The following is a 27,134-nucleotide window of genomic DNA, read 5'->3' as shown; positions in this document are numbered from 1 at the left end:
ATCTCTTTTTGGATCCCAGGTGCCTTAGAGACTGCCCCGCTCCTAGTGTTTAGAGTAAACAGTTTAGATGAGCTGGACCACTCAAGCTGACATATGTCTGAAGGCAGGGCACTCTCAGTGAAAGTCCTTAACCTCTGGTATTTGTTTTCCACAAGGTCCAACAGAGTCACTTTTTGGTGACTTTCTGAGAACATTAAAAGCCATGTTTATTCATTTTCTGAATGGACAGGTGGTTGAGATGGGAAGGTTTTATAATTGGAATGAGGATGATATTAAAATTTTGAATTGGGATCTATGGAATGCAGGTGTGATACACAGTCATAAACCCAACAATGTAAGGGTCAAAATAGAAACAAAGAGAACAAAACTTAGCTCTCTACAGTGCAAATAAGAAACAGCGCATGCCAATTAAAGATCTACCCTTTAATAGCAGCAGCAATGCAGCATCAAGACTACACAAACCCAAGACTAGACGCACACATGGCTATATGTGCACTTTTCACACATCACCAAATGTATACTAAAATTGAGGATCAGATATATAATAGTCCATTGTTTCCTTTTCTGGGTAAAAATGTAGAGCAGAGGGACAGCTGCTTCTTTGTCCTCATGGTGTACTGCACATGGTGGGAGAAAGAGTATATTGACCCAGAAACCTATTATTAATAATCAAGTATATTTCCATTTGAAACTGGGCCAGTTAAGTTGATTTATGATTGTTTTGTGCCATTGCATAGGGGAAAATTAAGGCTTTTACCTTTGACAATGCAGGACCCAATCTTGCAAGGTGCTGAGCAGCCATCAACTTCAATTTGAGTCAAAGAGAACTAAGGATGAGCAACTTGAAGGAGCAGGTACTTAAAAACTGTTTTTCCTGAAGTCAAATCAGGACTGGAATAGTCTGTGTTTCAGGAAGATTAATTTAAATACAACTGTCACTCCTAAGTACAAGGAAGTTATGGGATATTAATAGTCTCTTGAATTATGTAAGAGATATGACTAATGTTTCATGTACCATAAGACTGTTATCTGCAAAAATAACATCTGTGTCTTTGTTCGGCACAGTTACAGTTTATCAGTATTTCTGAACCATGGATGAAAGGATTCCATCAGGTTATGAGTTCTTCATCTCCAGACTTAAAACCCAACTTATAGATACTTTCACTTTATTCTTTTTGATCTGCGATGACTCAGACAAAGGTTCTTTCCTGTTTGGAAACTCATAAGTTCAAAAAGTCTAATAAACTATTCATTTCCACTCCCAAAGAGTACGGCCCACTTAAGTTAGAGATCATGGTTTAAATCTCCTCTTAAGAAGGCAGAAATTGATCCTACAAAATGTTCAACTGAGGGCCCAAGACAAGTAATAGCCAATGCAATATCTCAGAGAACTGAGGTGAATCCATTCCTGGAAGGCACCAGCTGCAGAAAAGACCTTTCATAGGTTACATTGGAGAACTTCAATTGATGGCAGCTATCATTTAGCTCTGAATGTTACCAGGTACTAATGGATGTTATATGTTATTAGCACACAAACAGTAAATCAGTAGCCATGATGTCTGAGAAAAGGACACTATAAAGAATTTATGAAAATCTAATTCCTATTTCTTTTAGTTCTGGCAACATCTACCTGGTTTCCAGAGGGAACAATAGCTGCTAACCCTATCATATTTTTGCTCCATATAGAGTACCCATCAATAGGAATTATCAGCATTGTATCAGTGGCAATCATTCCTTGGTCTTCAGGAAACAATTCACAAAGGAGATGTCACAGCTTCCAACACCACACTGCCAACATAGCATTCCTTTCAAATTCTGACAATCTTTGCACCCAATTAAACAAAATGTGTGAAAGTACATGAAATAGCCCGACTTAGGGCATGTCTGCACTTGGAGCTGGGGATGTAATTCCAAGCTCAAGAAGACACCCTAGTGCCAACTGTCATCCAGCTAGTGTGCTAAAACAGAGTGTAGCCATGGCAATGTGAGCAGCAGGACAGGCTAGCAGTCCTGAGTATATAGCCACCAGAGACCGTAGGCACATATTCAGGGCAGCTACCCCATACCACCATTCATGTTGCCATGGCCACACACTATTTTTAGCAGGCTAGCTTGATGAGAGCTAGCACAAGTATGTCTCCAAGCTGCAGGTCACACCCCGCAGCTCCAAGTGTAGTGAGGCCAAATGCTCTTACAGGGGATATTATCCCTGTTCTTCCACTACATGGATGGAAGAGGCTCCTTATTACCCATTATCTATTTAGTGGCCCCATGCACCAGAGGACAGGATTTGGCATTTTAATTGGTTAAGTCTTGATCATTAAGTGCAAACAGTTAGAGCCGAATTGTCAGAGAGGCTGAAAATCCACCTCCTCAGCTGAAGCAAATGGGAGCTGCTCAGTATTCAGCACTTTTGAAAATCAGGCCTCTTATTTAGGTGACTAAATGTGGTCTTAAGAATCTAACTATAGGCATATATAGATTTTTAGAAATCTTGGCCATGATTTCTTCAATACTCAGATATATTTGGGTGTATCTCATCATTTATCTTTTAGACATAGCCATGTTGCTTGTGTATCCAATGGCAATAGCCATCTCTTCAAGCTAGACTGCAATGTGTGTCCAAAGCCTTGAAGCCCTTCGGTTTTTAAATGTATCTTTCGTTTAATGTACCTCTCTAAACACTACAGCACTGAAATTGGAGTCTCCCACTGGAACAAGAGGCACCTGAAATCTACGGCTGAAATGTAACTCCTCAAGAACTGAAATTCACACTATCATCTTGTAAACCTTCGGAAGAATCTGGGACCCAATTTCAGTATTTTACACCTGTGATCACCCACTGTGTCTGTTGCTCAACACTAAAATAACATAGGCAGTATTCATCTGTCAGTATTAAAAAAAACAGGATTATTAGAAAGGAAGTTCACTATGATAATTTTAAATACTTTCATACATTTTTATAAAAACACTTAAAAGCTATTTTTCAAGTGATTAATGTTGATTAATTCACCACTAAAGTGATTATTTGCATAATTTTTGGAATGTATAAATAACCCAGTGATTTGTATGAACACTTTGGTTCCCAAAGTGTTTTTTTTAAAAGGTTTTCCTTTCAAATCAAGCTACTATTTTTACTCTATGCCCCACAGAACAATATTAAACAGGTGTATATATAGATTGTTCTTTTGTACTGTCCATATTTATTATATGCAGAGAGTAAGAGTAAATTTACAGACCCCTGTTAATAGTAGCCACTGATAAGACTACTTTTCTAGGTATTAGACTGCTATATACTGTAATGCAATTGAGACGGATGAACTCTCCAGGCAACTGCAATGTTACTGGCTGTTAGGATTGCTGCTGACCATTAGCACATAAGTGAGTCAGAAGTAAACCTAGTATTTAGCTGTTCCTAGTTGTTAGTTTAGCTAAACCTCTTGTAGGCTGACTGAGAACTAACATAGTAAGGGAAGGATGGCAGGCATAGTGTGTGAAGAATCCCTCTAGGAAATTTTTATTACACCTATGTAGTTTCCTTTTATGTCAGTAATCCACTCTGCCACCTTGTGGGCACCCCCTGGGGTCTAGAGGCAGCATTGCATGGGGTCATCATCAATGGCACCCGTTGGTGCATGCTTCCTTGGCCCCGCAATGGCCTGTCTGTGTCTGGGTCTCCATGGCCACTTAAAAGTTCAATCCCCTTCTGCGATAACAAAAGATCCCATTGTAAGTCCAAAATAAATCTCAAATAACTTTTTCTGCCCTCTCAGACCACGCTGAAGTCCTCTGCTCCTGGGCCATACAGAGTTCCTCCTTGGCTGCTTCTTCCGCAGCAGGATACCCCATGCCTCCTCCCTTCCCCAAGGAAATTTACCTCAGGGATCTCCCTGCCATTTACAAGCCCTATGTCAGGACCCCTCCTCCCCAACTAACCTAGTCCAGACTGACTTTCCCAAACCTTCCCCGAGAGAGATACCTCCTTGTTTTTATCTTCTGGGTTACCTCCCTCTGACCGAACTTAAGTTATCCTCCACAACTTGGACCAACACACACAATCTCACCCAGCTGGGTCCACTAATTGCACCTAAGTGGCTGGATCATGCTCAAGACTGAGGGGCAACTTCTAGGTTACAGGCAAGGTGGAGCCCAGCTTGAAGCTATCATCATGATTCACCCCAAAGTCTCCTGGACCCTGCCAAATTTCACAACTGACTAGTGGAGTGCTCTTCTCACCCCAGGGAGAATTAAAGAAGCAATATAATCACATGCAATAGATACTTTGGCATCAAAGCACTCCCTTCTACCACATGCCCACACACAGCTCCTTGGCTCTCTGACCAGCTGTGACAAAATAAGCAGGAAGGAAGAGAACTGGAAAAAAACTGCAGTCTGACACTGAAAAATCCAGACACAAAGATATCTCCCTCCAAATTTATGCTCCTGTTCCACTAGAAGCTAAAATAGCTTATTTCTCATCAGCCATAGAGGCAGAAATGTCTTGCCTTTCAGAGCTCTTCTGAATGGTAAACCACTCTGTAAACTCAGAAGGCCTACACTTAGTCCCAGAATATAAACCCTCCTGTTTTCTTACCTGCATTCAAGATCACCTCACAGATTTCCACACGCAAATAAAGCCCAGGACTGGGGACACCGTGCTGCCTTTCCTGTCCATTCATACATGATGTGATAATCCTGGATTTCGTCAGTGTTTCTGTCACCTGCAAATCTGATCCTTGCCCTTTCTGTCTGAAGGAAAGAGGTTACAGAACACCCTGGACCAATGCTAATAGATATCATCAACAACTCCTTTTAAGCAGGTTGCCTAACCTCCAGTGATGAAATAACTGATTTTATCCATTACCAAAGAAGCCATCACTTCATGCCAGCAACCTTGCAAACCACCCCTCACTTTTTCAACCTTCCATTTCTAAGCAAGCTAATCACAAATATAATTTTCAAAACCACATTTCTGCAGCCACCATCCTGGAGCTGGCTTCAGGCAAAGACAGGGACAGCACTGATCACCCTGGTGCCTGACTTTCCTCTGTCCACTGACATGGAAAATATATTCATACTAATCCTGCTGGACTTTTCAAGTGATACATTTTCAAGTGATACAATGGATCTCCTAGCTCTCCTGCACCAATTCCAAGAGGAAGCAGCAGTTAACAGAAATGCCCCACTGTGAATCAGGCCTTTCCTTTCAGACCAAACCCGAAAGGTCACCATGTGAAGCTGCTCCCTTTCCTCCAGACCCCTTATATGCAAGGCTCTCTGTTCTCTCCCCTTCCTTTTTCAACGTCTGCATGAATCCACTGAGAGAGCTAATGAGACAGGATGGGCTGAAGTCTCATCAGTACACAGACAACAACCAATTCTACATCTCCTTTATCTCAACTGAAAACAACACCTACTCCAAGCTTTCTGACTGCCTTTTTGAGATCAGCACTTGAATGAAGAGCAGATGACTGAAACTGAAACTGGACAAGACTTAGGTGATGCTAGTAGGAAGAACGGGAAAACCGCCTTGGGGACTTCCCTTTCTTATCTATTCCATCCATTATAGACATTTACCATCAAATGTAGATGTCTATAATGCCAAATTGGTTCACAGTCTTTGGTATCCTCTTCGGACTTGTCTATACTTGAAAGTTAATTTTGATTAAGGTATGGTGTGAATTTAAAGCACAAGAGCTACTCCAGAACAGCTCTCCATGCGGACACTCTTATTACGGAATAAGTTTCCACACAGGGAGCTATTCTGCAATAATATTCTGGTTAATTTCCCCATATGCACAATCCCTTGTACTCTGCAATATATACCTCTATCTCGATATAACGCTGTCCTTGGGAGCCAAAAAATCTTACCACGTTATAGGTGAAACCACATTATATTGAACTTGCTTTGATCCTCCGGAGTGCACAGCATGCCCCCCGCATCCCCCCCGGAGCACTGCTTTACCACGTTATATCAGAATTCGTGTTATATCGGGTCGAGTTATATCGGGGTGGAGGTGTACTTGGACATTCAAGTAGCTACAGTTGCTGAAAAATTCTGTGGCTGGCCTGATCCTAATGAACAAAGATATGGCCACAGTAATCCATGCATGTGTAGACTGGAACACTGCAGTTCTCTAGAGCTAGGAAGAAAGCCCTCAGCAAGTTCCAGCTTATTCAGATTGCAGCCGCCCAACAGCTCATCAATGAAGATCAAATCACCCCAACATTCTGCTCTCTGCACTGGCTCTCCACTGACTACAGAATGTTGTTGGAGGTGGCTTTCCTGTGACCATGACCTGTCACAACAGCTATGTTCCACTGGAAAAATATAACCATCAACCCACAGAGGAAGACTCATGAGACCATGGGAGGCAGAACCTTCACAGGACTTGAACCATGATTATAATCAACGTAGTTTAGGACATATTATTTGTGCATTGCATTCAGCTATTTAGAAAGTGCAAAGACTTTAAAATAAAATTGGATTAAAAAAACAGAAAATGACAGTATTGCATAGGGACCTCTGTTATTTCTTCCTTCTCAATACTGACCCTGAGTCTTTGTCTCTCAGTAATGGTACAGAACCTGGGGAAGAACATTATATTTTTCCCTTTATAAGTTGTAGCGCTAGTACTTTGGCCCCATCTGAGAAGCATAAAGTGCAAGGCGTGTGTATATATAAGGCAATGTAAAGCATACCTTTGGACTCCTTCAATTGTAGGGCTGCTGCACGCAGAGCAGGTGCCTCAGCATAAGTGAGAACAGCCTTAAGGGTTTACTTAAAATGCTAATAGGCCCAAGAGGCAAAGCTGCAGCATCGGATCAGCACAACTTAGGGGAGTGCTGGCTATGCCCTGTTTCCTCTAGCCATGTCAGCAGAGGAAGGAAGGTAGCAAAAAAAGCTCTACATCACTACAATTTCCTCTACATTGAGGTGATCTTTCCAGGGCAAGATACACCAGCTGTATAGCTAGATTCTACCAGCAGAAAGTGGCTGCATGGCACTTTAAAATCTGTCCCATAGATTTAATGTGGCTAAATTAAAAACCTTCTTTTCTCAAAATATCAATAATTCTATTACAACTAGTCCCGGTGATTTGTCAACAGGAGATATTGGTAACAGGCTCTTTTTAATTCAAAGACAGGCTCAGAGGTCCTTTATTGCTAAGGTACTTATAAATGACAGCACATCTTTTCCTTTCTCCCTGTAAGTTTTTCTTCTGACCGTTCTGCCCCCTTGCATCAGGATATTGCATTGCATGCGCTCCCTGCTTCTGTTTACATGCGAGGCAGCCAGTCTGGAGGAACACAGCCCAGGTGAGCTCCCTAATCTCTTTCGGATCCCTCAATAAGGGGGCGGGGCTAACTTCAGAAGAACAGGGCTTTAAAAAGCCAGCTTCTAAGCAACCAGAGGAGCTAGCGAACAGGGTGGTTTTGCAAGGGAGTTTACTGAGGAACTATGAGAGCCAGATACACCTAACAAACATTCTCCAAACTTAGACCAATGAACCCCACCCACCCCCTCAAAAACAAAGAACAAACAAAAAAACATGCAAGAGTAAAAATAATACAGTCAGAAGTCCATCAGCAGACTGGGGGCTATCCAGTTTATTGCACTGAGTGCAGCATGTGTTATTACCTCCCTTGTGGGCAGGTGGCATGTGTTTATTTGGTGCAAGCACCTTATGATCCTCAGAAACCAAGTATGGGCTCTTCAGACCAGAGTGGCTGAACTGGAAGAGCTAAGCGAGACAGGGGTACATAGATGAGACCCTCCTTCCAGATGATGTCATGGTATCCTCTCACACTGAGGATACCCCTCCAGGATAGGGCACATAGCTAGAGACAGGTAATGCTAATGAGGGATTTGATTATTAGAAATATAGATAGTTGGGTTAGTGATGACTGGGAGAACCACATGGTAAATTGTCTGCCAGATGCGAAGGTGGTGGGCCTCTCGAGACATCTAGACAGACTTAAGTGGAGTTCTGGGGAGGAGCCCATGGTCGTGGTACATATAAGTACTGGGGACATAGTGAAAGGTAAGAGAGAGGTCCTGGAGGCCAAATTTAGACATTTAGATAAGAGATTAAAGTCCATGACCTCCATGGTAACATTCTCTGAAATGCTTCCAATTCCACACACAGGGCCAGTCAGACAGGCAGAACTGCAGGGTCTCAATGCCTGGACAAGATGATGGTGTTGGGAGGAGGGATTTAGGTTTATTAGGAACTAGAGAACCTTTGGGGAAAGAGGAGGCGATACAGGAAGGATGGACTCCACCTAAACCAAAACAGAACCAGACTGGTGGCATGTAAATTTAGAAAGATCATAGAGGAGTTTTTAACTAAGGGCTGGGAGAAAGCCAATAGGTCTGGACAGAGTTCAGACAGAGACATCACTTAGGTGTAGGGTGACCAGGTTGACCAGATGTCCCGATTTTATAGGGACAGTCCCGATTTTGGGGGCTTTTTCTTATATAGGCACCTATTACCCCCTACCCCCGTCCCGATTTTTTATGCTTGCTCTCTGGTCACCCTACTTATGTGAGGATTTATTAAAAGAGGATTCTCAATGTTCCAGTAAAGAAGAGAGAATAGAAGTTGATAAAGTACAGCAAAGGACAGTCAAATGAAATAGAGTCCAGTTCAACCACATCACATGAAGGCAGACAATATTCTTTTTAAACACACATTTTTATATATGCTTGTATACAAATTCTAGAAATCTAAATACTAAGATGGATGAATTTGAGTGCCTGGTTAAATGAGGATATTGATATAATAGGCATCACAGAAACTTGGTGGAATGATGATCATCAATGGGACATGGTAATACCAGGATACAAAATATACAGGAATGACTGAGTAGATTGCATTGGTTGAGGAGTGAAGAAAGCATACAGTCAAACATAGTAAAAATCTTAAATGAATCAAACTGCACCATAGAATTTCTATGGATAGAAATTGCATGCTCAGATAATAAGAGTATAGCAGTAGGAATACATTACAGACCACTTGATCAGGATGATGACAGCGATTGTGAAATGCTCAGAAAGATTAAAGAGGCTACAAAAACAGGAAACTCAAAATAATGTGGGTTTCAACTATCCCCATATTGACTGGTTTCATGTCATGGATGGGATGCAGAGATTAAATTTCTAGACACCAATACTGACTGCTTCTCAGACCAGCTAATCCTCAAACCCACAAGGGCAGAGGCAATTTTTAATTTAGTCCTAAGTGGAACACAGGCTCTGTTCCAAGAGGTGAATATAGCTGAACCGCTCAGTAATAGCGATCATAATGTAATTAAATTTAACATCCTTGTGGGAGGGGAAATATCAAAGAAACCCACCACAGCAGCATTTAACTTCAAAAAGGGGAACTACACAACAGTGAGGAAACTAGTTAAACAGAAATGAAAAGGAACAATCGCAAGAGTGACATGCCTGAAAGATGCATGGAAACTTCTTAAAAACTCCATAACAGTGGCTCAGAGTAAATGTACACTGAAAATTTTTTAAAAACATCAATAGAAGGACCAGAGAAACGCTCCCTTGGTTAAACAACAGAGTAAAAGAGGTGATTAGAGACAAAAGACATCCCTTAAAAATCGGAAGTCAAATCTTACTGAGAAAAATAGAAAGGAACAAACTCGGCAAGTCAAATGTAAAAGTATAATTAGGCAGGCCAAAAAAACAATTTGAAGAGCAACTAGCAAAAGACACAAAAACTAATGGATTTTTTTTTTAAGTACATCAGAAGCAGGATGAAGGCCAAACAGCAGGCCTACTGGGTGATCAAGGTGCTAAAGGTGCACTCAAGGACGATGACAAGGCAGTTGCAGAGAAACTAAATTAATTCTTTGCATCAGTCTTCACTGCAGAAGATGTGAGGGAGATTCCCACACCTTAGCCAGGCTTTTTAGCTGTCAAATCTGAGGAACTGTCACAGACTGAGGTGTCAGTAGAGGCGGTTTTGGAACAAATGGATAAATGAAACAGTAATAAATCACCAGGACCAAATGGTATTCAACCAAGAATTCTGAAGGAACTCAGCTATGAAATTCAAAACTGTGGTATGTAACCTGTCACTTAAATCAGCCTCTGTACCAAATGAGTGGAGGGTAGTGAATGTAACGCTGATTTTTTTAAAAGGCTCCCGAAGCAATCCTGCAAACTACAGGCCAGTAAACCTAACTTCAGTACCAGGCAAATTGGTTATAATTATAGTAAAATTATATATATATATATACATATGTCAGAAACCTAGATGAACACAGCATGGCTTTTGTAAACAGAAATCATGCCTCGCCAATCTATTACAATTCTCTGAGTGGGTCAACAGACATGCTGACGTGGAGATACAGTGGATATAGTGTACTTGGACTTTCAGAAAGCCCTTGACAAGGTCCCACACCAAAGGCCCTTAAGCAAAGAAAGTCGTCATGGGATAAGAGGCAAGGTCGTGGATCAGTAACTGGTTAAAAGATAGAAAACAAAGGGCAGCAGTTTTTACAATAGAGAGAGGTAAATAGCAGGATCACCCAACAATCTGTACTGGAATTTGTGCTGTTCAACATAGTCATAAATGATCTGGAAAAAGGGATAAAAAGTGAGGTGGCAAAGTTTGCAAACAATACAAAATTACTCAAGATAATTAAATCCAAGGCTTACAAAGATATCTCACAAAGCTGGGTGACTGGACAACAAAATGGCAGATGAAATTCAATGTTGATAAATGCAAAGTAATGGACATTGGAAAACATAATCCCAACTATACATATAAAATGACGGGCTCTAAAGTAGCTGTTACCACTCAAGAAAGAGATCTTGGAGTCATCATGGATAGTTCCCTGAAAATATCTGCTCAATTGCGCAGCAGCAATCAAAAATGTTAGGAACCGTTAGGATAGAGATAGATAAGACAAAATATCATAATGTCATTATATAAATCCATGGTACACTCACACCTTGAATATCGCATGCAGTTCTGGTTGCCTCATCTCAAAAAAGATATATTAGAACTGGAAAAGGAACAAAGAAGAGCAACAAAAATTGTTAGGCGTATGGAACAGCTTCCATATGAGGAGAGATTAAAAAGACTGGGACTGCTCATCTTGGAGAAAGGATGACTAAGTGGGAAGATATGAAGGAGATGTATAAAATCATGATTGGTGTGGAGAAAGTGAATAAGCAACAGTTATTTACCCCTTCACAAAACACAAAAACAAGGGGTCACCCAATGAAGTGAATAGGCAGCAGGTTTACAACAAACGAAAGGAAGTACTTCTTCACACAATGCAGAGTCAACCTATGGAAATCCTTGCCAGAGGATGTTGTAAAGGCCAAAAGTAAATCTGGGTTCAAAAAAGAATTAGATAATTTCATAGAGGACAGGTCCATCAATGGCTATTAGCCAAGATCATCAAGGACACAACCCCATGCTTTGGGTGTCCCTAAGCCTCTGACTGCCAGACGTTGGGACAGGATGACAGAGGATCGATCACTCAATAAATCACACTGTTCTGTTTACTTCCTCTGAAGCATCTGGCACCAGCTACTGTCAGAAGACAATATATTGGGCTAGATGTACCATTGGTTTGATCCAATATGGGCATTCTCAAGCTTTGGCATAGTCATTAGACAGTTAAGTAATAATCAACTCAGAATCCAGAAGCCTGCGCCTTTAGACAAACAATCAAACGTAAAAGCAGGCAGCTGATTGCAGCGCTTTAAACCCAGGACCCAACTTGGCCTTAGTATTCTGGATTAACACTGGGAGCACCTCTTCTGTCCCAGTCTCGTCCACCACTCCCCTCAGAAGAAAGAGGCAAGTTGATAGTGTTGACAGGTTTTTCAAGAATGACAAGATCTACTGGTTCTTGAAGCAAGCCCAAAACAAGCAGCAGAGAAGCACAACATAATTATGTTTAAAACACAAGCTTTGACATGTCTCATCTCATAGCGGGGGGCGGGAGGGGGGAGGGGACATATATGGACATGGGGAAATTGGATGTATGAGGCCATATATGGGAAACTGAGGGCAGGGGATCATAGATGGAACATGGACAGTGGGTGTAGGGCAAGGGTGACGTATGAAACTGTGTTCCTTGGGGCTGCAACTAGTCAGTGGCCCTCAGCACAGCATGCCCAGGCCAGCCCAGGCAGCCCCTCTCTGCCTAGCACCAAGATAGGCCCCTCACCTGCCTGATGTATGGGGAAGGGGTGCATAAAGGCTGCCATCCCTGGTATTTCAGTGATGGAACCTCCATCTTCAAACAGCACAATGAGGGGTCAGACGAACTTCAGACAGCCACCTCTGCCACATGGTCACTGACTGACAACCACACAGTGCCTACCTGCCTAACAGCTGACAGTGTTGTTGTAGCTGTGTTGGTCCCAGGATATTAGAGTAACAAGGTGGGTTAAAATATCTTTTATTGGGCCAACTTCTGTTGGTGAAAGAGACAAGTTTCCAGCTACACAGCAGAACTCTTTTGCCAACAGAAGTTGGTCCAATAAAAGAAATTATCACTTCCACCTTATCTTTTTAACACTTGTCAGGCCATCCTACCTTAAAAGCCTTCTTAATTGGCCTCCTATTGGTCTGTATCACCTCCTGGCCCTTCCAGGACTAAATCTTGCCGGTAGTCCAGCCGAAGCTGGTTTTCCTCAAGCAGGGACAGGCAGAGTGGTGATGCCTCCAGCAGGTCTGTGATGACCTGACCTATACTGCTCCTTAGGAAGACTCACCATTCTCAAATTTAGTCTTGCTTAGTCTCCCAGATCTTCAAACATCTCCTGAATCGTTACACTGTCACATTAATTTCTATTCATTTGAGTTTGAGCAGTACTGTGTCGCCTCAATGCTCCCATGTTGATATTCCACCTCAAAGAAATTTTCTCTTAGAAATCCAATATACCTAGTATACCAGACCAAGCTTCTGGTCCTAATCAGAGCTGAAAAGATATCTTGGACCCAGAAGCCAGAGAAAACACTATAGGATTATATGCTAGTAAAAGTCAATGGCATCAAACACACCCAAACTGACAAAGAATATTTCCATAGATGATAATCAAAATTTACAAATAGTCAAAGCAAGAAAAGTGCTGCTTAAGAGCTTATTAGCATTTGATTTAAGGTTATTTTCTTTGTATATTTTGACATCTGATACTGACAATTTGTATTTTAACAGTTATAAGGCAATAACTTTTCAATCTCAATGTTTACTGTTACTAAATATTTATTGTCTGAGCCCTTCGTTGCCTGACCTCCCCCCATAATTTCCCACAACTGTGAAAAATTAAAGTGATAAAATTAAAAAAGTTGTTTAAAAATATACATTGACTTTATCATTGAAATTTTAAAAAAATAAAAATCAAACTCTGCCTAGTCTAACTATAAATATTACTCAGTGCTAATTCATCTTTTTTTATTAGCAGTAACCAAGGAGCTTCTTCAAGGTAAAGATGGGAAGCCCAGTTTTCCAACCTGAGTGTCTAATTAGGACATTGGAAAACTCAAATCAACATTTAAGTTTGCTAGAAAGGGGAAATTACTTACCTGTAACTCTGCTTCTCTGGAGGTACTATAACTGACCCCATCGGTGGCTGCGAGTGCTGTGGCACACCCTTGAAATCTCGTATTATGCACCACACTCTCGGAGGCAAGTGCTGTGGGTGTTCCTAGCACTAGGCCCTTCAGGCTCTGCCCCTTGGTGGATTCCCACAAACACTCACAGATGCTAATGAACAGCAAAGGGTTATTTTCCTAGGGCTGCCAGGAATAAACAGTGCAATTACCCTAGACATGATTGCTTAAACAAAAGATGACAAACAACACACAATGGGTCCCAATCCAAACTCCAAAGACAGCTCACGTTGGGAGTATGAATGTTGGGCTCCTCAAACCTACTGCCAGGGATACACACTCTAGACTAGTCATCTCCCTGAGGTAATCGTGCACTGCCCTGCAGATACACCAGTCTTTTTGCTCAGCACCTGCAGTCTCAGTAAAACCTATCTACACAGCCCCTGTGACTGCAGGATACTCCTGGCTATTTACCTGCCATAGCTACTGCTAGCCCCTGGCCTTCTCTCCACGGCCAGCTCCTCCATTGCTCCCTCCAACCTAACTTTGCTGCTCACATGCATTGCAGCCTTCAGCTCTCTCTTGAGCCAATCTCCCTTGAATTGTGGGCAATACAGCACTTTCTTTTCCTTTTCAACCACATCTCTTATGAATGTTGGCCCCGAGAGTACAGCAGTGGCATAGAACATGAGCGAGGCTGCAGATAAATACCATTCCCTCAGCCTCCCCAAGCTGTTGGAAAAAGGAGCTTCTGGTGTCACAATCAGTAGTGTAGGTAAGGGTAAACTCTTACCCACTTCTCATGTGGAGAATATAAAGTTTAGTTTAGGTTAGTTTCTTTCTTTACCTCTATACCATTGATGACAAACTCCTCCAGGACTACTAATTTTTTATTATCTTCTCACATTAACCCATTTCCAGTCAGTTTAGTTGGTTGCCTAATTTAGGAGGCAGTGGCCTCGGTATTTCTGTACTTTTTACTTTGCTGATTCAGCACACCTCAGTCCCTTCTGGTCAAAAAATATCTTTAGAGAAAGCACATTTTATTTACCTCATTGCTGATCTAAACACAAAAATGAAAGATTTGTACAGCCTCATGTTTCAAAATTGCGTCTAAAATTAAAAAATAAAGAAACAAAAAAAACCCGTTCAGAATAAACAAAAATTACTTTAAGATTAAAGATCTGCCATGTATCTGGGGTAGTGGCCAATATATATTACTACAGAGGAAGGTGATCTCTGCACTCCTTGTAATAACGATAACCAACTGTGCAAAGCTATACTAATTCCTCCATTTCATTATCTGACTGCATTTTATTCTTTGCTATGTACAACACTTTGCATGCCCATTTAACTGCACTTCCCCAAAGGGACCTATTAACCTGCTGCTGTTCTTGATTTGGAGTGCTAAAAATAACTCTTCGAACTCTACCCGTTAATGTGGATGAGTAATGTCAATAGTTTACCTTTACCACTCTTATGGTGCAGTCAGTCATTTGATTAGAAGGAATAAAACAAGCTTTCATGAGGAATTTTGTTGATGCAAAGATTTCCTTCAAATCATATTCATGAGTTTGTCCCTCTTCATGTAAAATCTTCTTCTCTGAGTTGCTTGCTTCATCACTATTTACCAATAACTCAAATTATGACAATTAATGGAAAATACTGAAAAATCTAATCTTGACAAGGTGCCTATTTGAATGCTTATAGTATTTTATTAGATATTTTCGTAGCTTTTCCCTATCATTGCTGAATGAATGGGTGTTTTTGACCTGACAAGTATTCATTTCCACTGATTTGGAATGCTTCTGTAAGCCAAATTTACTTTGACAGCATCTTTCTAAAACAAAAATTTACAGCTCCTCTCTATTTTCCCTCTTAAACTCTCACAAAGATCATTTGACCAAAATAACTTGAGATATTTCAGACTTTAATTACAAATATTTTCTTAATTCTCACTGGTACAATTCATAGGGCCAGATCATAGGATCCTCCTGACCCATGTATAGAGGGACCGCTGTACACAGCGCTCTCACTCCTCCTATGTAGAAATCGGGGTGCAGTTACCTCTGTAACACTGTTCCCACACTCCCCACTTAAGACCCCACAGAGGGTTTGAGAATCATGTAGAGGCAGGGAACAGAAGCTAAATTGGGTGAGGGAGAGAATGGGAGGTCTCACAATTGGTGGAAAAGAGGCTAGAGAAATATACATTATCCTCCATGTGTCTGTACTAAGATTACCCAGAAAATATACATCCTGGGGGCTGTATTACCTTTCCTCAGGAGCACTGTTCATGGTGGAAATCCCATTTGAGGATGAGGTCACTGGGCAGGGGCTCTCCCAGGAAGTTGGGCTACACTGGAGCCAGGTTGCATGGAGTTGCCATTAGGGGTACAGAAGTGGTGCAAGGATATCGTACTTCCTCACAGAAGGCCAAGGTATCTTTCTGCTCCTACATTTGGGGCCTAGTGAGGGAAAACCACAACACTCCTTATACCCCCAGTGGAATGACTGCAGGGAACTCTGTGAGGCTGTAATGGAAATGTCCTCCCATGGGTATTACCGTGGCAGGGGATAATCTGGCCACTAGTTGTTAGGAGGTCAATTCACTACTAACTGCTCAGACTTATCTCAAATTAGCACTAACAGGAATTAGGTACACATCAAAAGGAAAATACACTTCCCTGAACCCCTATGAATATTTTAAAATAACAGTTATATGATTCTCAAGTACTTTAAAAGTGGACAGTTGTGTGTTTAAAAGCAGTACTGAGGTAAAGTGGGGCAACATAAATTATTTCAGTGTATCAGTAATTACACAGCTGACAGCACACACAGAAAGTGTACATTTAGAAAACAGTGGGCAGTATCAATGGGAAATGCAACAACCAGAAAGCAATGAGCGTTCAATTTGGAAGAAAGGTGCTGTATCCTCTATCTGTACTTCCATTAGAGGAAGCCCATTTTAAGATTAGGAGTACTTGTGGCACCTTAGAGACTAACAAATTTATTAGAGCATAAGCTTTCGTGGGCTACAGCCCACTTCTTCGGATGCATATAGAGTGGAACATATATTGAGGAGATATATATACACACATACAGAGAGCATGAACAGGTGGGAGTTCATGCTCTCTGTATGTGTGTATATATATCTCCTCAATATATGTTCCACTCTATATGCATCCGAAGAAGTGGGCTGTAGCCCACGAAAGCTTATGCTCTAATAAATTTGTTAGTCTCTAAGGTGCCACAAGTTCTCCTGTTCTTTTTGTGGACACAGACTAACACGGCTGCTACTCTGAAACCTGTCATTTTAAGATTGTTTACCAAAAATAACTCATGCCTGCACATTTTGAAAATATACACTGGAGCAGGATGGTCAGACACTTGTTAGGGTGGATCTAAGGTGAAGATTTTACTGCTAATCACATATGTTGTGAGGTTCCAGGTGTTTCCAAAGTGAATCCTTTTACATCATGAATTATATTACAAATTATGTTCTTCCACCAGGCATTTTGGTGATAGTTTTCGATTTTCCAGTAAAAAATGTTTACAGTTTGTGTAATGAGAAATTAATTTCTCATTTGCTAGTGGCTACCAGATTTTCAGATGTAACTGAAGAAACAAGACAATACAATGGCATGAGTTAAAAAACTTACACAAATCCTTAATTCCCTTTATTTTGTTGCTTTGCATGAAGATCAATATTTCTTTGACTGTTGTATTTCTTAGACAACAAAATAGAAAACATTTTATAAAGCATATGTAAGGGTGCAATAGAACTATATCTGGATCGGGGTGGTTCCAGGTACCAGCGCACCAAGCGCGTGCTGGGGCAGCAAGCCGCGGGGGGCGGCCTGCCGGTCGCCGTGAGGGCGGCAGTGAGGCAGCCTTCGTCGGCATGCCTGCAGGAGGTCCGCCGGTCCCACAGTTTCAGCGGCAATTTGGCGGCAGATACGTCGAAGGCGCGGAACCGGCGGACCTCCCGCAGGCATGCCGCCGAATCCACGTTACCAGCGAACCTCCCGCAGGCATGCCGACGAAGCCTGCCTCACTGCTGTGCTTGGGGCGGCAAAATACATAGAGCCGCCCCTGAGCTGGATACTGAAATCCCATTTGCTATTGAAAAACACAGAATTCCTATTATCCTTTTTCAATTATATTAAATAACTTGTCAGCACTATCTTCCTTTGCTAATTCTAGCTACAAAACGCTTGGCCATTAAAATCCTGTATGCAAGAATCATGTAATTAAAGGCCTGATTCTGCCCTCAGATACAAAGTCTAAGAAATCAGATGACTAAAAGAAAAGGTAAAAAGTGAAGAATATAAAACAATATTCTGTATATATGACCTCTTTCTTGCTGATGATTTCAGAGCTCTAAATTCTAAACATATTTCAGTATTATATGTACTACCTTAAATCTAATGCGAAAGAAACATTTATCTTCTGAAGGTTTCATTCAGAGTTAGAACAGAAGAGTTCCCAAGAGCTCTGAGTAAGGATCAGTATATAGTTATGCTGTCCCAGGACCAGACCAAGGACCAAATTATGACTTTGACACTCAGTCACTGCTTTCCCACCGTGCAAGTTCAACTGCAAAGGTAGGCAAGGAGCGGGCAAGGCCTTGGCTAAATCCCTTCAACATGCCAACCAATGCTGCTGAGCTGTCACAGAGAAGAAGCAGTGACTGATCGTCACAATCTAGTAGGAAGGGGAGTATTGGATGGAAATTATTAGGCCTCAGCAGCTGTCCCCTCCTGCACACAGTCTAGCAATGCAGATAAACCACTTAAAGGACCAGGGGCTGCTTTATGCCTCCGAACTAAATAACTCTTAATGGTCATATGCAGATTCCTCTGTTGTATGGGAATCCCTGGGTGGTGTAAATCCAGCAGAGGTAGCTCTATGCCACCTGCTCTCTCTACTCCCAGCTGAGGATGTAGCTAGAATGTATTGGGCTCTGGTGGGTCCCAACCAACAGAGTGGTCCCTAGGGAACCACTTCCGTTGGCATAATTTAGAACAGCACTTGGTGAGCCCCATGACTGGGGGATTTGGATCTATGTAATAATAGAATTATACAACCCTTTTGGAGAGATAATTACTCCCTCCCATTTGGAATAGGTATCAGCATCTGTCACAGGATGGTCCCCTGAGCATATTTTCTCACCACAAGTACAGACCACATCCATTCCAGGCCACCTCCACCACCATGCTTTATTATGGCATTCTATCAGACCATTGCCTGTAATACTATTAATATATTGACAAGTCCCAGTCAGTTCCTCCTCTTACTTCTGAGGAGAAAGGGAGTGGTATTAGCAACCAGGTCTGCCTTCCCTTGGGCTCTTTTTTCCCCCTTTCCTGCCCCCCTCCTCTGCATTTATCAGCTCCCAGCAGCTGGGGTTGCTTCCCCTCACTAATTAGACATTCAGCTGAGGCCCTACTTGTTAGTTGAGTCTCTATTTAGGTTCAGATTAACCTATATTGGTGGGGATTTGAGTGACAGGATTCTGAGTCGGTGCCTGGCTCAGATCCCCTCTCACAGCATCCATGTTCATGAAGATGGTGCAAGCTGTTTAGCAGAGAGTAGTTTGAGCTGCATAAAGCTCTTATTATAAAAAAAAAAAATTAAAAACCCAACAGTGCTAGTAGTAAAGGTTCTGAAATACTGTTCTATGTCTAATTCAGTCACCTGTTAATATTACAAAAGCTATTGAAATGCTTGTTGCTGCCGTGGCCTAGCTTCTGGGAAGGCTACCTTTGCACCCGGCAAATTCTGGGTTGTGATGGGACCTGAAATAGGCACTGGTATAACTTAGGCAGCCCTGGAAGGTGGCCTAAATTATGGCAGCCAATCCCCACCAATCCCCAAAGCATGTAATGCCATTGCCCCAACATGCCCAATACACACCTCATGCCCCTCCCATTCACACTGGGACTTGCATGGGAGTCCTTGAAATATCTCTGTCTTCGTCAGTTACTGCACCACGGAAATTCTTCCCCTACAGGATCTGAGGTTTTTAGAACCCTTTTATACCACTGCAGCCCCAATGCCCTAAGTAAAGGAAGAGTGGAGGTGTGAAATTCACCCCAAATGGCTAAACATCTATTTTTTCCTGTCTGTTTTGCTTGGCTGAATTTTATTTTCTCTTGTTGCATGAAAGGAGTACTGTTCATAGCATTGAAATATACACCCAAAAACTGGCTTTCGTAGTAATTAAGTAGCTTAGCTTTGCTGTGGCACAGTATCACATATATTTATGTATTGACCCACACATTGTCAGGCACCATTAATATTAACTCTTAATCAAGAAAAAATAAACATTCAGATGTAGGGAAATCTGGAAGGCTAGGGGAAATATCTGAAGTTTGGATGTAAAAAAAAAAAAGACAAGAAAATGAGAATCCAAAAAACCCTTGGAGAAATACATTTGCTTTAAATATCAAAAAGGGAAAAATAATTAAGCAATAAAACACAACAGGGAGTGCAATTATCACATGATAATAATTCCCTTAGGCTTTTGCAAATGGTCTTTAATCCAGGCTATAAATAGCATAATAGTAAGTGCTAAAGACTGATTTTAACATTCATTTTCAGTGTTATCACTGTGCAGTTCTTACGGGGTGCAATCCTGATAATGTCCATGATGCCCTTCTGCAAAATGAGCAGGATTACAGACACAGGGACTGAACAATAGATTTTACAGAGAATGACAGAAAATCCATGTTTTTAACCAGTCTTGAAATAGGTTTTTAGAATTGGTCTTGCAGAATATCACATCAATTTCTTCATACGCAAAGTGGAAGAAATGCCTTCTCTCTTAGTTATGTTTATCAGAACAGCTAGTGGAGAGCACACTAGTCTGGGACTCAGGAGACCTTAGTTCTAACCCTGGCTCTACCACTGGGCTGCTAAATGACCTCCGACAAGTCACTTCACTGCTCTGTGCCTCATAATATCTATCTGTCTGTAAAATAGAGATAATGATGCTTACCAGTTTTGTAAAACAAGTGGGATCTACTGCTAAAAAGTGTTAGCTACGAGATGTGTTGTTATTATTATAGGAACAATGCATAGGGCTGCTAAGTAAGATGTGTGAGATTTCAACTGATTTAGACAGTATGCAGTATGATGGGGTAGGTAAAGGAGTTTGGCAACTGCATATGTTGGAGGTGCTTGTCATTAGAGAGATGTAGGAGGGTTCTTGCTAGCAAGCAGGTTCATGGTGCTTGTTTCCGATGTATGTTTGGACTGCCAAACTCAACTTTTAGGGTAAGGAGATCATACATAAAAGCTGGGAGGAGGTGATGACAAAATGGGACCTCTCAACACTATGGTGCTCTGTGTAAAGGGGCACGGGCATGCTGAGGCAAAGTTATGTACAACTTCATTGCATTTCCCTTCTTCTTCTAGCTTAGCTTAACTCTTTGATGAAGCACAGACCAGACTTATGTCTTTTCAGAACTCAACTTCAGGCCTATTGTACATAAGACCCTAATAAATAAGTGTTAATAGTTACCAGTCAATTTAAAAGACAGAGTGCCACATAGTTTCTTAATAAAACAAACACCTAATGCTTCCAGAACAGTAAAAAAAATATCTCTGTAAACTGTATCTGGAATATTATGAATGACTCTTAAACAAAAGTTCTTAGATAGTAATCTACTGCTGTTTTTCATGCAGATTCCCCCACTTTGTAACTGTAACATATATTCAAATATAAGGTTTCAACATAACATTCTATACTTGGATACTTTAGCGCACACACAGGCATGGATTCTGACCCTAGGACATGAGAAACCAAATCTGGTAAGGCCTCTAGAAAGGGATAGTTCCCCCTTGGAACAGGAAGTGACCTCTGTCACTGCTGAGAACCAGAGCCAGGCTCATTATGCTTGTGAAGTTTTTTAGATATATTAACTATAACTATATGTGGACATCTAAATAACTCATTCCCCTCTGATCTTCTCTCAGAGATGATTTCCCTGTCTTTATTAGTGTGGTCATAGTCTGTTGTGCATGCTACCTGGATTCTTCAGAGCTTAAGAAAAGCAGTATCAGTTACATGGTCCCTGTGGGGAAGATGGCTGCTTAGTCCTGCATCCGAAGAAGTGGGCTGTAGTCCACGAAAGCTTATGCTCTAATAAATTTGTTAGTCTCTAAGGTGCCACAAGTACTCCTGTTCTTTTTGAGGATACAGACTAACACGGCTGCTACTCTGAAACCTGCTTAGTCCTGAACTTCCTCGCTCCACACATATTAATTCATCTCTATAGTTACTTTCCTAGCAAAATGGCAATAAGTTTCTGTCATCAAAGTTTAAATTAATCCCCTGGATAAACTTCAAACTGTTTTGAATATGGATTCCAATTAAAAAATGAGAGGCAACAAAAGACCTAAGCCTGAATCACCCAAACAGCTGAAGGAAACTGCAAGGCCACAGCAGAACCTAGCCCAGGGTCTTATGGCATGGAAAGAAACTTCTCAGAGACCAATTGGATTCCATCTCAAAAGATATTCCTGGCCTCTCTAAAGATGTACATGATGTCAAATCCTGAATGGCTCACTTGGAAAATGAGCTGCAAAAGACTGCCCTTGAAATCAGTGAAATTAAAGAAGAAACTGGCTTCTTAAAGCTTAGACTAGACAAACTGAAAGAAAAAACAGATCTCGGAGGAACAACCTTCGCCTCCTGGGCGTTATTGAGGGTCTAGAGGAAAAAGATATTATGAGCTTTATTCATAAGCTGCTCCCTGACATATTTAAATTGGATCCCATATCTGGCCCCATTAGATATTGAAAGGGCTCACTGAATCCCTGGTACTAGAAAGTGGGAGTCCGACAAGCCCAGACCCATCATCTTCAAGCTGCTGAAGTATAATAATAAAGTAATGTTAATGAATGCTGCTAGAAAAACTGAAACTGTTTTGTACAAAGGCCATGCAGAGACTCAGAGTATTCCAACTAAAATCCCAGTCTCCTCCACCTTCCCTCTGCTTGTCTCCCTTTCTTTGGGCCAAATAAAGTCAAATGTTGCAATATAAAGCATGTGGTTTACATATGGTCTTGCTTTACATATGTCTAAGTGCATATTATCAGGGACAGTCTTTATTTCCTCAAGACCCATACTACTATGACAGGGTTCAGTAATCCTGGAGTTATCTTCCTACTTAGATTTGATGCGTGCAGTGACATGAAATAGGTAGTCCCACTTACCTTCTGGAAAGTTCCCCCTCAGACAAATTACAGGGAGCTCATTCATGAGGAGAGTTGTGTCAGATTAATGAAGTATACTTCTCCCTATTCTAATGTTCCACTTTGGTTGCAGAAGAGGCGGCCATTCCAAAACTATCTTTCACATATTGTTTCAAGTCTAGCTGCAATGTAACTGTTACCCTTCTGCCAGGTTTTTTCAGCACCAAAAAGAGCCAGGTTCCATTTTTAGGAGATTCTTTAAAGACTTAAGTAGCATCAGCTTCAGCCCCCAACCAGATACCTAGATACACCACCCTCGGCGCCTCTTGCAAGCACTGAGTGTGGGGTTACAACAAAGATAACTTTGTTGTGGGGGAGAAGGAAGACAACATAATAAATTTGGAAAACCAGCAATTAACAAATTCTATGATGTAAGACTCCCACCCCCCGCCCTCCAATGTGTCTTATCAGTCGTCCCAACCTCAGTACTTCTTCGGCACTGAGAGTGGCTGATGTGTTCTGGCCACTTCCTTCCTCACCAGCTCCCCACTCACAGTTAGCTGTCATGCATTGGAGCAGTCCAATTATTCTAGCAGGTCAATGCTACCTGGACTTCTGGGCGCTCCACTACTTAACCCAGCTGGAGTGATTTTAGCTTTAATTGCTGGGTTAGGCAGTCCAGACCAGAGTCTCTTGGGTAGGCTGCTCCTCTCAAGTTCTGCCATTGCTCTGCACCATCCATTTCCTTGAAGATGCTGCTGCCATTCTGCATTGTCCATTACCTGGAAGAAGCTGCTGCTGCTACTGCCACCATTCTGAACTGTCCGTCACCTTGGAGCTGCTACCACTACTACTACTATCTTCCAGACCTCGCTCTCTCTGAACAGATAGCGACAGGCACACACCAACCCCCAAGTCCTCAGAGTATTCCCCAGAGCTTCCAGCCCCTTATCCACTGAACACTCACAGAATTATCAGGCCTGTTATTCCCAAAGGAACAGTACACACCAGCTTGTAAGCTTCACCTCAGGACCAGCACTTCGCTTAACATCACAGCACTTATATATATTTGTAGTGAAAACAGGAATGACCTTATTATCAAAGAATAGAGATTCAAGTGATAGTGAATAAGACTATTGGAAACAAATGGTTACATGTAAAACAAAGTCATAACACCCTTTCTAGTGACTGAACTTAACTAACAGGTTAACCTCCTCCCTAAAGAAGTTTATCTCACCCAAAGTTCTCTTCAGCACTTTCAGCCAAGCATAGCTGAGGCTACATTTTCATGAAGTAAAAGTGATGTCCTTTTTCTTCCTCATGGAAGGATGCCAGGGTGTTTTCTTTGCCTTCAAAAAATAGTGGAGCAAACCTTTCATGTTTACTTTCAGATAGGTTTTTTGTTTCATTTTGAAATTATTTTCAGGATATATCTAGATACAAAGAGAGAGAGAGAGAGATGGGTAGAGAGAGATGGAGTGAGAGAGAGAGAGAGAGAGATGGGTAGAGAGACATGGAGTGAGAGAGATGGAGGGAAAGCGAAAGAGTAGAGGGGTAGGAAATTAGAGAGAGAGAAAGAGAGACATAGAGGTATATATATAGAGAGAGAGATGGATAGATAGAGAGAAAAATAGGTAAGGAGAGAGAGAGAGAGAGATAGGTAGGTAGAGAGAGAGAGAGAAGTAGGCAGGTAGACAGAGAGAGAGAAAGAGATAGGCAGGCAGACAGACAGACAGAGATAGAGGGAGAGGTAGGTAGGTAGAGAGGTAAAGAGAGAGTGAGAGAGAGAGATGTATATACAACTCCTTACATACTATCAGTACATACATTTCACAATGATATTGATGACCAGTGTAACACCAGCTTTTATCCAAGACCTCACATGGCATTTTTTCATAAACCAGAATGTACATACCAGAATCTGGAGATTCCTGTAGTACCTCTGCATCCCCTTTTCAGTTGCATTAAGAGGTTCTTGGGTCACGTTCTCCCATTTCATGAACAGGTGACAATGTGTGCCCTTCTCTCTGAGGCTTCAGGCCACAGAACTCACATAGCTATTATTATGAGGAAACCTGGGATACTTAGGATACTTGGTTAAGAAAAAGTGATCAACTGCAAAAATGTGTGAGCAGCATCTTATTTTATTTCAAGTAACAGAAAATAAACATAACAAGGATAATGCCTAGCTCTTATATAGATCAGTATATCTCAAAGCATTTTATAAAGGAGGTCAGTATCACCATCTCCATTTTACAGATAGTGAAACTGAAGCACAGACAGGTTATGTGATTTGCCAAAGGACAACCTGTGACAGAGATGGGAATAAAAACCAGACTCCTGAGTCCTAGTCCAGAGCTCTCTCCAGTAAGCCACACTTCTTCTCTCAACTGTCTTCTCAATTTTTATTAAATATTTTGAAGAAACTCATACAGGGTTTTCTCCTTTAGGGTGTTAAGCCCCTTCACCTGCCCAATTCTCACTGATGCCAATGGGAATTGAGGTTGTTTAGCACCTCACAGGGCCAAATCCACATTCAGGTGATTTCTATTTCTACTTTCTTTAATGCACATATTCAGTTTCTCTTCTAATTTGCAAAGGAAAACAATTCAACAGTAATCTGAAAAATAAATTTAAATAATCACAGGATGTTAGGGGTTGAACATAATTTCCTGCCACAAACACACCCACTTAACTTCGATCAGTCTTTCATTGTTTTGCACCACCCCAAAAATTAATTTGTTGAAAACCCGTCAGGCAGTCCCATTGCTGCTTGAATTAAATGATTAAGAGAGCCATTATCTCATTAGTGGACCATTTTACTAAACTGTAGCTACACAAATTGGTAGTTTGCAATATGGGCACCAGTGGTTTTCTACAAAAATTGAGCAAAGTGGTTCCAGCTCAGGCAACACACTTACTGCCCTTCAACCTGCAAGAATGCCAGTGGACTTAATAAAATAGCTTAGCAGTTCTTTTCCACTTCCACAGAAAGGGTCATTCATCATTTTCACCATAGAACAACAAATTTCCTTTTAGCTTCCTCCTGTTCCCAAAAATATATTTTAAAAAAATTAGAAGAGATGGTCTCCTGGCAGTGAGATATTTTCCTCTTATCCTTAGGAGCTTGTTGACACTAGGAAAATGACCTGTTATTGATAATTTGTCCAACCTGGCTCCTCTATAAGTGGTATTGAAACCGACTTGACTGCAAGGAAGCACTGCTCCATTTTCAGTGTCCTCTGTAGCAGTGGCTCTCAACCTTTCCAGACTACTGTACCCTTTTCGGGAGTCTGATTAGTCTTGTGTGCCCCCAACTTTCATCTCACTTAAGAACTACTTTCTTACAAAATCAGACATAAAAATACAAAAGTGTCACAGCACAGCATTACTGAAAACTTGCTTCCTTTCTCAGTTTTACCATATAATTATAAAACAAATCAATTCGAATATAAATATTGTACTTACATTACAGCATATAGTGTATAGAGCAGTATAAACAAGTCACTGTCTGTATTAAATTTTAGTTTGTACTGACTTTGCTAGTGCTTTTTTTATGTAGCCTGTTGTAAAACTAGGCAACTATCTAGATGAGTTGATGTATCCTCTGGAAGACCTCTGTGTACCCCCAGGGGTACACCTACCCCTGGTTGAGAATCACTGTTTTATAGCATGTGTGCTAGACTCTCCAATGATGGAATATGCTGCGTAGTATATTTTCTGTAGTGAGTGCTGAAAACCAATGCTAAGTCATAAAATCATAGAATATCAGGGTTGGAAGGGACCTCAAGAGGTCATCTAGTCCAACCCCCTGCTCAAACCAGGACCAATCCCCAACTAAATCATCCCAGACAGGGCTTTGTCAAGCCTGACCTTAAAAACCTCTAAGGAAGGAGATTCCACCACCTCCCTAGGTAACCCATTCCAGTGTTTCACCACCCTACTAATGAAATTTTTTTTCCTACTATCCAACCTAAACCTCCCCCACTGCAACTTGAGACCATTACTCCTTTTTCCATCATCTGGTACCACTGAGAACAGTCTAGATCCATCCTCTTTGGAACCCCCTTTCAGGTAGTTGAAAGCAGCTATCAAATCCCCCCTCATTCTTCTCTTCTGCAGACTAAACAATCCCAGTTCCCTCAGCCTCTCCTCATAAGTCATGTGCTCCAGCCCCCTAATCATTTTTGTTGCTCTCCGCTGGACTCTTTCCAATTTTTCCACATCCTTCTTGTAGTGTGGGGCCCAAAACTGGACACAGTACTCCAGATAAGGCCTCACCAATGTCGAATAGAGGGGAATGATCACGTCCCTTGATCTGCTGGCAATGCC

Source organism: Malaclemys terrapin, chromosome 3, assembly GCF_027887155.1.
Source record: "Malaclemys terrapin pileata isolate rMalTer1 chromosome 3, rMalTer1.hap1, whole genome shotgun sequence".
NCBI classification, from domain to species: domain Eukaryota; kingdom Metazoa; phylum Chordata; order Testudines; family Emydidae; genus Malaclemys; species Malaclemys terrapin.
Note: the sequence above shows the minus strand (reverse complement) of the source record.